Source organism: Protopterus annectens, chromosome 1.part1 (assembly GCF_019279795.1).
Source record: "Protopterus annectens isolate FY-2018-M chromosome 1.part1, PAN1.0, whole genome shotgun sequence".
NCBI lineage: Eukaryota > Metazoa > Chordata > Ceratodontiformes > Protopteridae > Protopterus > Protopterus annectens.
This window is the reverse complement of record NC_056726.1, coordinates 877,409,128-877,423,033: the sequence shown is the minus strand read 5'-3', so window position 1 is coordinate 877,423,033 and position 13,906 is coordinate 877,409,128.

The following is a 13,906-nucleotide window of genomic DNA, read 5'->3' as shown; positions in this document are numbered from 1 at the left end:
TGTACCTTTACAGACACGTGCTGCAGCTGGTGAGACCAATGGGGTTTCTCAGGAAGATAACACAGTGCCTACAAACCATACCAATAGTTATGCGTATAGATTAAAATCCATGTCACTGTCATCTGTCTGGTATAGGATGAGGTGATATCTGCCTGGCCTCTAGACCAGTATCTGACCATGTCCTGGTAGAATGACTGCATATCCAAACATCTGATATAGCTGATGAGATCAGCAGTGTCTGTTGAGAATATGGAAATAACAGTAGCCCACATGATGTGGTAAAAGGCTGTCTGTAATATCGAGCAAGAGCACACATACATACATACATACACACACACACACACACACACACACACACACGCACGCACGCAGTTGACTGCAGTGAAAATAGAGCTCTTATTTAAGTACACATACTACAGGACACAGTACATGATACAAGTGAAATGGCACAAATCTAACTTTTGCAAGACTGCAGCTGAACTTATAGTACACAACATCAGCATCCCATGTGTGATACAAGATGTTGGCAGGCCTGCATAGGTTCCTAGCTTCATAGGTTCATACAAGACTACTACCATAATGGACCTAGGTTCATAGGTTCATAGGAGGTTACTAGGATAATGGCCTAGAGCCTTGTCAAGCCTACCCAAGTTGGAACATTGTTCCCTTATAGACAAAGATCTGTAGTCCATATTTGCAAATCCATGATCAGCACTGGTTGACCCTGTCTAAGAGTGACATAGGTGAAACCTCAGGGTAAATCTATGACTTCCCATCTAATTCTCCCAGTTATGCTTAAATAGAGTTATTGAGGAGCTCAGTTTCACATGAATTGGGAGTTTGTTCCAGAGGAGTGACAATCTCTGGGAGATATATCTGTCTCTCCAGCATGTCCCGTTGATGTTTCAGGCTAGGTTATGGTCCCTAGAGTAAGTCAGTCTTGTCCCATGTGTTTTACTGAGGTGCAGCATTTCCATTAAGGCAGAGGTCAAGACTGCTCTGTAGGCCAGCCACAAGTCGCTTCTCAGCAGTCTATACAATAGAGTACAGTGACAAGGTCTTCAGTCTGTCCATGCAGATAATGTGCTGGAAGTCCCTGGATTTTATTAGTGAGAAACCTCTGAGGTGTCTCCAGCTGCTGCAGGTATCTGGTGAGGTACATGCAAAAGGGAGCATTGTACTCTATTACTGGTCTGATGTGGGATGAGTACAGTGAAGTTATAACATCCTTAGTCTTAGATGCTATGCCCTCACTGATGAGGTGTGCAATGTAAAGGGCTTTCATTACCACTGTGGAAACATGAAGATCAAAGGTGAGGTTGCCATCAACCTGCATTCCCAAATCTTCCACCATTGCGTTAGAAAATAGAGAAGTGTTATTAATATTGTAATTTGCAGGGACTTCTTCTTTGCTGAAAGGAATAATAGTGCATTATTTCAGGTTAACATTAAGGCTGTGGCTTTGTCAGCAATGATTTATGTATGTAAGCATATTTTGTAGTTTATTGACAATCGTTTGGGGATCCAATAATTGGGCCCAGTTTGCAGTTGTCAACGGACTTGTTGAGCTACATGCCATCTTTTTTTGCCTGATTATCTGAGAAATACATTCCAAACAGTGGGGGGGGGGGGGGCAGCACAGACTCTTGTGGGACACCACTAGTAAGAGGTCTGCTGTTAGAGGGTAATCCCCACCTATGACCATATGCATTCTGTTGGTGAGCCAGTTGGCTACCCATCTAATGATGTATGGTTTAAGCCCCAGTTGGGTGAGTTCTGCAACAATACCTCAGTGGGGGATTGTGTCAAAGCCCTTGGCCAAGTTGAGATAGGCAGTATGCACTGATTTACCTTCATCCAGAGCTTTGATGACACTCTCAAAGAATTTCACTAGGCTTAACATGCATGATCTTCCCTTGACAAAGCCAAACTGTGCCGGGTGAAGAGTTTGAAGGTCATCAATGTCCTTGCTGATAAGGTCCAAGATGATTCTCTCCATGGCCTTACAGACAAGGATGGTCAGGCTTTTGGGTGTATAGTTTTCTGGGTTGGTTGAGGGACCCCCTATGTGCATTGGTATTATGTTTGCTGTGTTCTCCTCTGCTGGGACAAAGCCAGTAATTAGACTGTGGTTGAAGGAAGCACCCAATGGTTCTGCTAACTCTTTCTTTAGACTATTTATTAAGCAGCCTGGGATGTTATCTGGTCACACAGAGGCTGTGTTTTTCGCATTGACAAGTGTGGTTATGACCTGTTATTTGGAGATAATAGGTAGTGAACTGTTAACAGGTATGCTGCGGGGTATGATCGGTTGAGACAGTGGTGTGAAATTGTTGCCAAACCTGTCTGCTAACATGTTGGCTATATCCTCAGGTTCAGTATGAGTGGCACCATCCACTGAATTTGGTACAAAGCTGGTCCTTCCCTTTTACATTACGGACATAGCTAAAAAAATGCCTTGTAATTATCCTTAGCTATGGATGCTAATTTACTTTTGCTATTAGCTTTAGGGGACTTTACAAGATGATGTCTAATTGCTTGTTCAAGCTATGGAGGATATTCTTCTGCTGAGACTGTTCCCTCTTATTCCTGGACATCACTTTCTTTCTCGTGTTGTATAATCTACTTATACTAAATGTCCACCAGGGTGGCTTGTTTTTTCTGAGCAAAGTTTGATCCATTCTGGTACAGCTATATATATATATATATATATATATATATATATATATATATATATATATATATATATATATATATATATATATATATATATATATATATATATATATACATTTGTGCATATACACTTGGGCATTTGTGTAAACCTCTGTATAGGTGTCCTTACTGTCAGTGGTGACAGTAGGGTTGAAGCTATATATGCCATTACTTAGGAGGCTATAGATTGCTTTGCAGACATTATTTCCACCTTTGTCAAACCTTACCAGGAATGGTCTCACACATGGGGTTGTACAGTGATCTCCCATGTTGGTGAGTACTATGTCAAGGATATTCAAGTCCCTTATGGGGGAGTAGACTAATTGTTCCAGAGCATTCATGTTTATGAAGTACAGGAAGCTTAGGGTGAAAGTGTTTGTAGCTCATATATGTATCCCAATCCATGCCTACGGTGTTTTACAGTATTATGAGTGAGTCAAGTAGGTCCATGAAGACCCTGTTTGGTTTTCATGGTTCATGGTGGTGGACCTGTATCTAACAATGATGTGAAGGGGGGTTTTATACAGTTAGCGGGACTTGGAGTAACCCTAGGGCGTTGTACTGCCTAACCAGTCTTGAGGTGTACTTGTCTTTTATGAAGAGAGATACACCTCCTCCTTTGGTTCTTTCATGTTCATTTTGCAGCCTAAACATGTGGAGGCATTATAGCCATTCATGGCCAAAGTACTTTTGCTGCCCTAAACCATGTCTCTGTGACTGCACAACCATTGACATCTTCCCATGTAAGGTGCCCCCATTGAGTGTAGTATCTGATTTAGACTCCTAGTATTAAGCAGCATAACCCTGAGTTTGTTCTTTGAGGATATTTTTACATCAGGAACTTTGTTCTTATGCCATTGCCTAAAAAAGTCGGTCTGGGGGAGGCAGGTACCTTAGCAGGTAACCAAAAGGCTAGAGGTGACAGATGAAGATCATCCTTGGCAAAGCAGCATGGTCTGTCGACCATATCATCCTAGCCTAACAACTAATGGATCCTCCTGGAGCGACACCAGTAGCTAAGCCAATTGTTGAAGTCAACAATTTTTTTGCTTGTATTGAGGCATTATCCTGGGTGAAGGTAGAATGTTGCTTAGGGCTACATATATACCTGTCTTGGACATATAATCTGAGAGGTCATTTATATCTCTCTACATATAATTCACAGAGGTAAATCTCAAGTCATGTACTCCAACATGGTGTACAACAGAGGTGCAGTTCATGGTTTGAGAGGTCCACCTCTGCTTATTGTTGACAGATTTGAGTGTGTGCATGACTTTGCAGATCCTGCACCTGACTGACAGCTGATGCTGACTTTCTCCTTGTACAACCTGGTGAGGGGCACATCTGTGCATCTCACTGTGGATTCACCTATGATCAAGACATTGGATTTGAGGTGTTATGCCTTAAGAGCTTAATGGATGAGACACTGATATATTTGTTTTTATGTGTAGTGGGTTCTATTGAAACTATTGTGTGCAGAAGGTTTGCATTTGTGAGGTATCTGCTCTTTTGTTAAGCTTCTAATGAGTACCTCTTGGTAAGTGGGTTTATGTGTTATGCACTTGGTTTGTTGAGGAGGTGTAGTGCGTGTGCTTACAACCTGTTTGATATCCGGTTTGTTGATATCTGAGGGAGAGAGCATTTATTCAACATTCATTGTATACTTGCATCTTTCACATATTGTATTGGTAAGTTTTAGGAGTACATGGTTATCACTATGCATGAGATAATAGAAACCTAGCTGTGTAAAAATACAAGTACCCATATTAAGCATATTTAGATGGTTGTTGTTAGCAGGGTGATTTTGTGAGCAGCAACACATGAGCCTGTTTATGAGGGACATGGGTGCCACCCCAGAGGCTGTAATAGGCTCTCATACAGCATGTGAAGCAGTAATTCTCAGTGACCCTGTTCAATTACAACATTGACCACTGGTTGGGTGATTCCACAGTCATCTCTGAGCTGGCACCTATGTCCCTCATGGACAGGGCCAGCTGGTGCTGCTCACAAACACTCTGCTAAATACAACCATCCAACTATGCTCAATAAGGGTACTTCTGTTTATACACAGCTAGGTTTCTACACACCCTAGTGCTATTAGGCTAGTAGCCTCATATGTACCTATGAAGTGATGTGCCTGTGCAGGCCTCAAAATCTGTTGTCCCCCACATGTTCATAGGTTCATAGGTGTGTACTAGGCTAATGGCCCTGGAGCATTTACAAGGCTAACCCATAGGATTACCCTGGCATCGTGCCACCTGACATTAGTTCCCATTGCCTCAGTCGAGTAGAGCCACTGGAGTGATCCCCGGGGTGAATTTTCTATTTCCCATCCACTCATCAATATTTCTCTTCAAGAGGGCCACTAGGGTGCTCCGCTTGACATGTATGGGAAGAGTATTCCAGAGCATGGGCAGTCTCTGAGTTATGAACCTGTCCCTCCAGCATGTTCTGTTGATTATGGTAATGAGGTTGAGGTCTCTGGAGCATGTGGTGCAGAGGGATTGGGATTTCTTTAGATGTAGCATTTCTAACAGAGCTGGGTCAGACATGGTTTTGTAAGTCAAGCAGAGATCACCTCTAAATATGTGATATGAGACAGGGAATAGTTGGAAGTTTTTGAGTCTGTCCATATAGGACAAGTGTTTAAGGCCTAGAATCCTCTTTGTGAGGTACTTTTGTGGCCTCTCCAGTTGTTGTGGGTGTCTAGTGAGGTACATGCCAAATAGGACATTGTACTCGATGATTGGCCTAATGAGGGAAGAGTAGAGTGAGACAATGACCTCTTTCTTCCTGGATGCAAAACCCTTAGTAATAAGATGTGCCATATAGAAGGACTTTCTGACCACAGTGGCAATGTGGTAGTCAAAAGAGAGGTTGCTGTCAACCTCTGTTCCTAGATCTCTTATAACACCTTCTGTGTTCAGTGGACTACCATTGATGATAGTTAGATAGGTAGGGGTTCTGTTCTCACTGCAGTCCACTGTGTGTGTATCTTACAGTTACTTCTCCACTGCTCATGCAATGACAGTATTTTGATAGTTGCTCATGCCTACACATCCATTTTATACATGCCTCCTGACCTCTTGTCTCCCACATGGCCTGTGGATGTCATCTACTGTAAGTTCACCTGCAGTCATGTATAAATCAGACTTAATTTCTATGTTCTATAGTCTGTGTACTTAGGTAGGGGTTCTGTTCTCACTGCAGTCAGCCGGGTGTGAGTATGTGTCTAGACAGCACAGTAGATGTGCATATCATACATTTACTTCTCCACTAGCATGCAATGACAGTATTTTGATATTTGCTCAAGGCTACACATCCATTTCATACAGGCCTCCCAAATTATTGTCTTCCACATGGCCTGCTAATGTCATCTACTTTAAGTTTATCTGCCTGTATAAATCAAACTTGAGCTGTGCTGCTTGCTTTAAGTACTGTGTTCTGTAGTCAGTGTACTTAGATAGGTAGGGGTTCTATATTGACTGCAGTCAACTGGGTATGTGTGTGCGAGCTGTTGCTTGATATTACAGAGCATTTTACACCAGAATGTGGGACACTATTATCTTGTCCTCAACAGACACTGCTGATGTCATCAGCTGTATGACATTTTTGGATATGCAGTACTCCCACTAGGGCAGGGTCAGGGACTGGCCTGGATGTCAAGCAGAGGTTATGTCATGCTTTACAAGTTGACAGTGACATTACTTTTAATCTAGCCACATACATCATTGCGTGGTGTGTATTCCCCTGTGTTATCTTGTTGAGAAAGCCATGTGGTCTTTCCAGATGTTACATGTGTCTGGTGAGGTACATGTAAAAAAGAGTGTTATACTCTATTAGTGCTGTAATGAGGTTGACTACAGTGCTGTCATACAATCCTAAGAGGTCAATATGATGGCATGACTTACAATGTGCATAACATAGACTTTCAATAGCAGTGTGGACACTTGGTGGTCAAAGTTCAGATTGCTATCTAAATGTGTTCCCAGTGCTTGCATCACTGGGTTTCTGCATAGCAGGATTTTTGTCAATGCAGTGATTAACATGAAACTCTACTTTCCAGAAGAAAAACATTACAAACACACATTTATGCATTTATTTGTAGATCATATGCCTCTGTCACCATTCAGTTGTGTGTGTTAGCTCCTCCTGTACTATGTTATTACCATTGGTGGACTCAATCATTACACACAATATGCAAGAATCAGCAAACTTGGTTAGCTAAAGGCCATATACTTTCACCTGAACTGTCGAGAAATACAGTTCCGTGAAGCACCAATCATAGATCCCTGGAGTTTGCCAATGGGGACAGCTCTACTGCTACAGTTTGATTCACCAGATGTCACATGATGTGTTCTGACAGTGAGCTAATTGTTTACCCATTAACTGACGTAAGGCTTAATCCCCAGCTTTGTGGCTTTGTCAGTAATAACTGCATGTGTGACTGTGTCAAAACCCTAGGACAGATCACAAAAGGCAGTATGCACTGTTTTACCTTCCTCCAGGCCTATCACACAGAATCAGTGTGCTGTGAGTACATCACAGATCATCTATGGCATGACCCAGCACATACACCTTCCTGATACAGTGGAATACACAGTTCAGCACACCATCCACATGGCATATGCTCCCGTACAAGGGTGTACATCAACATGCATCCACCTGCGTTGGGAGGACAACACCTGCTGCATGCATTTATAGAGACATCGTGACTCTCATTGAGTGTGAGGTAGAACAACATGTTATCATGGACCTCTTCTATATGTATACTTGTAATATTCCAGGTGTATGCAACAGACCTGTGTGAGTTGTTACTGCAACATCATGTCAGTTACATCTGATAGATGTCCTCAAAGAGGTCATTGAGGGCATGCATAGTGGCAACAGTATCATCTTGTGGAACTTGAACAGCTGAAAGCATTTGACAAAAAGTCACACTGTGGTATTCAATCAACAATGTCACATGTGGCCGTAAACAGCTATATCAACAAATGTTTAGACCAGTGTATGACATGTGTGGCATCTCGGTATGTTGAAATATGTGACGTGACATATATCTCAGGTTCAGTGATCAGGTCATTACATCAGGGGTGTCTGCCAGGCCCTTGGCTGCCCTTAGTTTAAGTGATGGACATCACAGATGACATACACATACTGTGTCCAAACAGCTGCCTGAAGGACTAAAGCTTGTGGCCATTCATTGAGTGATATTAGTATAGTATACACATATATAGTATCAACACATACCAGAAACTGCTGCCATAGCCATGACAACACCTGCATTAATGAGACAAATGGAGGGATGTGTTGCATCAGGAAACAGACAAAACACCCAAGTATAATGTGAAAATCACACCCTATAATCAGACCAATAGGAATGCGACCTGTGTCCTGGGGTAGAGGGTAAGTGATATCCACCAGTATGTGGTCACAATGTCGACTATTCCCTTGACTGTAACACAAGTGATGGTTATGTGGAGGACATGCACATAAAATGGCATACTGATGTCATGATTCCCAGCCTTCATCACACAAGTAACTGAGTACAATGCACTCTTCTCCATGTACCTCCCTACACATGTTCAACTGATGTGCAACCGGTTTAACACCTTTGTTACAGTGCACTGTTGCACAGCTTATTGTCTATACCTAGGTATTTTTTCTGGGGACTACACATGACTGTCTGATGGTACAGAATACCAATCCGGTTGTTACATCAGATGCATGTGTGCTATCTATTCACCTTATGCACACATTGCATGCATAGGGGTTTGACAACATTAATGGCATGCATATCATTTGTGTCAGTGTGAACTGTACCATATATAAATATATATATATATATATATATATATATATATATATATATATATATACACATCTTCTTTCGGCTGTTCCCGTTAGGAGTCACCACAGCGGATCATCTGTTTCCATTTCTTCCTGTCCTCTGCATCATGCTCTTTCACACCAACCGCCTGCATTTCCTCTCTCACCACATCCATAAGCCTCATCTTAGGCCTTCCTCTTTTCCTCTTACCTGGCAGCTCCATCCTTAGCATCCTTTTCCCAATATACCCAGCATCCCTCCTCAGCACATGTCTAAACCAACGCAATCTCGCCTCTCTTGCTTTGTCTCCAAACTGTCCAACCTGAGCTGACCCTCTAATATACTGATTCCTAATCCTGTCCATCCTAGTCACACCCAGTGCAAATCTTAACATCTTTAACACTGTCACATCCAGCTCTGACTCCTGCCTTTTCGATAATGCTACCTTCTCCAACACATATAACATAGCTGGTCTCACTACCCTCTTGTAGACCTTCCCTTTCACTCTTATTGGTACCCGTCTGTCACAGATCACTCCTGACACAATTCTCCACCCATTCCACCCTGCCTGTACTCTCTTCTTCACCTCTTTTCCACACTCACCATTACTCTGAACTGTTGATCCCAAGTACTTAAACTCATCCACCTTTACCAACTCTACTCCCTGCATCCTCACCATTCCTCTACCCTCCCTCTCATTTACACACATATTCTGTTTTAGCCCTGCTGACCTTCATTCCTCTCCTCTCTAAAGCATATCTCCACCTCTCCAGGGTCTCCTCAACCTGGTCCCTACTCTCACTACATATCACAATGTCATCTGCAAACATCATAGTCCACGGGGCCTCCTGTCTAATCTCATCTGTCAACCTGTCCATCACCACTGCAAATAAAAAAGGGTTCAGAACTGATCCTTGATGTAATCCCACCTCCACCTTAAATGTATCTGTCACTCCCACCGCAGTCCTCACCAATGTCACACTACCCTTGTACATGTCCTGTACCACTCTTACATACATCTCTGCCACTCCCGACTTCCTCATACAATACCATAACTCCTCTCTAGGCACCCTGTCATATGCTTTCTCTAAGTCCACAAAGACACAATTCAACTCCTTCTGACCTTCTCTGTATTTCTCCAACAGCACTCTCAGAGCAAATATTGCATCTGTAGTGCTCTTTCCCAGCATGAAACCATACTGCTGATCACTAATTATCACCTCCCTTCTTAACCTATCTTCCACTACTCTTTCCCATAACTTCAAGCTGTGACTGATCAATTTTATCCCACTGTAGTTACTGCAGCTCTCCACATCACCCTTATTCTTAAAGATAGGTACCAAAACACTTTTTCTCCACTCCTCAGGCATCCTCTGACTTTCCAAAATTTCATTAAATAATCTGATTAAAAATTCCACAGCCATTTCTCCTAAGCACCTCCATGCCTCCACTGGTATGTCAGCTGGGCCAACAGCCTTTCCATTCTTCATCCTCTTCATAGCTGTCCTTACGTCCTCCTTACTAATCTGCTTCACTTCCTGATTCACTATCCCCACATCATCCAACCTTCTCTCTCTCTCTCACTCTCTTCATTCATCAGCCCTTCAAAGTCCTCTTTCCATCTACTCAACACACTCTCCTCACTTGTGAGTACGTTTCCCTCACTGTTCTTTATCACCCTTACCTGCTGCACATCTTTCCCAGCTCTGTCCCTCTGTCTAGCCAATTGGTACAGGTTCTTTTCTCCCTCTTTATTGTCCAATCTGTCATACAACTCTCTATATGCCTTATCCTTACTCTTCGCCACCTCTCTCTTTGCCATGCGCCTCATCTCCTTATACTCATGTCTCCTTTCTTCATCTCTTTGACAATCTCACTTCTTCTTCACCAGCCTCTTCCTCTGTATACTCTCCTGTACTTCCTCATTCCACCACCATGTCTCCTTGTCCTCCTTCCTCTGCCCAGATGTCACACCAAGCACCTTCCTTGCAGTCTCCCTTACTAGCTCTGCTGTAGTTACCCAGCTATTTGGTAACTCTTCATTGCCTCCCAGGACCTGTCTTAACTCTTCCCTGAACTCCACCTCACAATCACCCTTTTTTAACTTCCACCATTTAATCCTTGGCACTGGTTTCACACTCCTCCTCCACTTCTTGATCACCAACATCATCCTGCAGACCACCATTCTATGCTGCTTAACTACACTTTCTCCAGTCACCACTTTACAGTCTCCAGTCTCCTTCAGACTGGCCCACTACATAGGATATAATCCACCTGTGTGCATCTTCCTTCACTCTTGTACCTCATCCTATGCTCCTCCCACTTCTTAAAATACATATTCACCACAGCCATGTCCATCCTTTTCACAAAATCCACAATCATCTGACCTTCTGCATTCCTCTCCTTACCACCATACCTACCCATCACTTCCTCATCCCCTCTGTTCACTTCACCAACATGCCCATTGAAGTCCGCTCCAATCACTAGTCTCTCACCCTTGGGTACACTCATCACCACTTCATCCAACTCACTCCAAAATTTTTCTTTCTCATCCATCGCACACCCAACTTGTAGAGCATATGCACTAACAACATTCAATACACCATCAATTTCAAGCTTCTTAAACATCACTCTATCAGACACTCTCTTCACCTCCAAAACACACTTGGCATACTGTTCCGTTAGGATAACCCCTACCCCATTTCTTCTGCCGTCCACACCATGATAAAACAATTTGAACCCACCTCCTATACACTTGGCCTTACTTCCCTTCCATCTGGTCTCTTGCATGCACAATATATCAACCTTCCTTCTCTCCATCATATCAGCTAGGTCTCTCCCTATACCAGTCATACTGTCAACATTCAAAGTTCCTACCCTCAGTACTATACTCCTAACCTTCCTCCTTTCTTCCTGCCTTCGGGCATGCCTTCCCCCTCCTCTTCTTCTTTGGCCAACAGTAGCCCAATTTCTGCCAGCACCCTGTTGGCTAACAGTACTGGTGGCAGTCGTTGTTAACCTGGGCCTCGGCCGATCCGGTATGCAATTATGAAATGTTCTCCGCATCAGTAATTTTTGGCAGAGGTTTTACGCTGGATGCCCTTCCTGACGCAACCCTGCCCATTTATCCGGGCTTGGGACTGGCACAAAGAAATGCACTGGCTTGTGCATCCCCAGTGACTGGGTTATTTATTTATATATATATATATATATATATATATATATATATATATATATATATATATATATATATATATATATACCATGCACACAAGGCAACTAGCCTGTAGTAACCATACTATTATATACAGGTATAGCAGTGTCTCTCCTAACACCTCCTGCAGATATTACAGTACCAGGACTGTATGTGTGGTTACCCACATAGAGTGTGGGTGTATCATAGTAGTTGTCCAGTGTGTGTGCAGGCTCATAGGTAGGTTCATAGGTAGGTACTAGGCTATCGGCCCTAGGGCCCATTCAAGTATTGCCAAAAAATGTACCCTGGCTTTCGCCACCCAAGAAAATTATTTTCCTGTGCCCCTGTCGAGCAGAGCCACAGAAGTAATCCCTGGGGTGAATTTTCCATTTCCCATCCAGTCATCAAGATTTTTCTTGAAGAGTGCTAATGAGGAGCTCTGTTTGACATAGATCAGTAGTCTGTTCCAGAGTATGGGAAGTCTCTGGGACAGGAATCTATCCCTCCAGCATGTTCTGTTTATTGTGGTGACAAGGTTAAGGTCCCTAGAGCGTGTAGCTCAGAGGGATTGGGATTTCGTTAAGTGGAGCATGTCCAACAGCTCTGGATTTGACATAGCTTTGTATGTTAGGCAGAGATCGCCCCTGAGTAGGTGATAGGCAATGGTGTAAAGCTGTAGCTTTTTGAGACGGTCTGCATAGGGCATCTGTTTGAGGCCAGTAATCATCTTTGTGAGGTATTTCTGTGGTCTTTCCAGTTGTTGTAGATGTCTTGTGAGGTACATACCAAAAGGGGCGTTGTACTCTATAATGGGTCTAATGAGTGATGAGTAGAGGGGAACAATGACCTCTTTTTTTCTGGATGAGAATCCTTTTGTGATGAGATGAGCCTCGTAGAAGGATTTCCTGACCACTGTAGTGATGTGATTATCAAAGAAGAGACTACTGTCCACCTGTGTCCCGAGGTCTCTTATCACATTTTTGGCATTAAGTAGACTACCAGCTATGTGGTAGTTCATGGGAAGAGTTTTTACCAAAGGGGATGACAATACACTTTTTGGCATTGAGCTTCAGGCCATGGCTTTGACACCAGGTATCTGTCTCAGTGAGGCCCTTTTGTAGTTTGTCCACATTGTTAGGAGTTTCGATTATGGCTCCTAGTTTGCAGTCATCACAATTTTTGTGCCATAGGCATGGGAGTAGTGGTGGTATTATTCATATATTGTCCATGATTGTGGTTGACTTGTAATGTTTGCCATGATCCTTTACATGTGGCCACCATACTGGAGACCTCTGCTGTGAGTACAGTCATATTCATGTATATTAGTTTGCACAGCTTCCCAAAATGCACCCTACCTCAGTTGTATGTCAGATCCCAGATAGATGTCCTCTGCATTATTCATGCAAGGATGCTTATCTCACAAAGACATCCTCCCCATTGTTATATGTGTTACAGTCACAGAAAACACATTTTCACTGTACAGTCCATATTATACCATATAGATATGTGCTTGGTGTTGCTGCCACGACCATCTTTCATTGACATGTGATCTTTTCCTCATAACATGTTGTTTTCCTGGAAAAGCATTGGCATGTCATTGCATTGTACAGTCAGTAACTGATGACTGACATTTGAGTTTCAAACTTCATGCTCTTCAGAAGGTTCATGCTAATGTACAACCTATATATTCTATCAACTTCGTAAGTTTGGATGTGGAATATTAACAATCTGTCCCTACTTTCATCCCTTTGTCCCCCCCCCCCCCATTTTATGGCTTTGTCAACATTTCTCACTCTAAAAGGTTGAGAGTGTTACATTCAGACACGTTCCCATATGACATGTCTGTTAAATATGTCCCTATTACTGGTTATTTGCCCTCTTGTTAAGTTGGCTTCTCTGCCAATGTGTTGCACTAACAGAATGACAGCTATTTGTACAGCCATACCTCTCAGCTGTACAGATTTCTTTCAGAATGTCCAGCTTTTGCCTCATATTTTGGACTATTTCTCATGCTATTGTAGTTTTCTGGCAAATCAATGGTAAATTATTGAGGGGTGAAAACAGAGTGTTGAAGTCAGAAATAGTGACAGACATTTGAGTCTCAGACTTCATGCTCTTCAGAAAATTCATGCAAATGCAAATCCCATCATTCTATCAACTTTCTA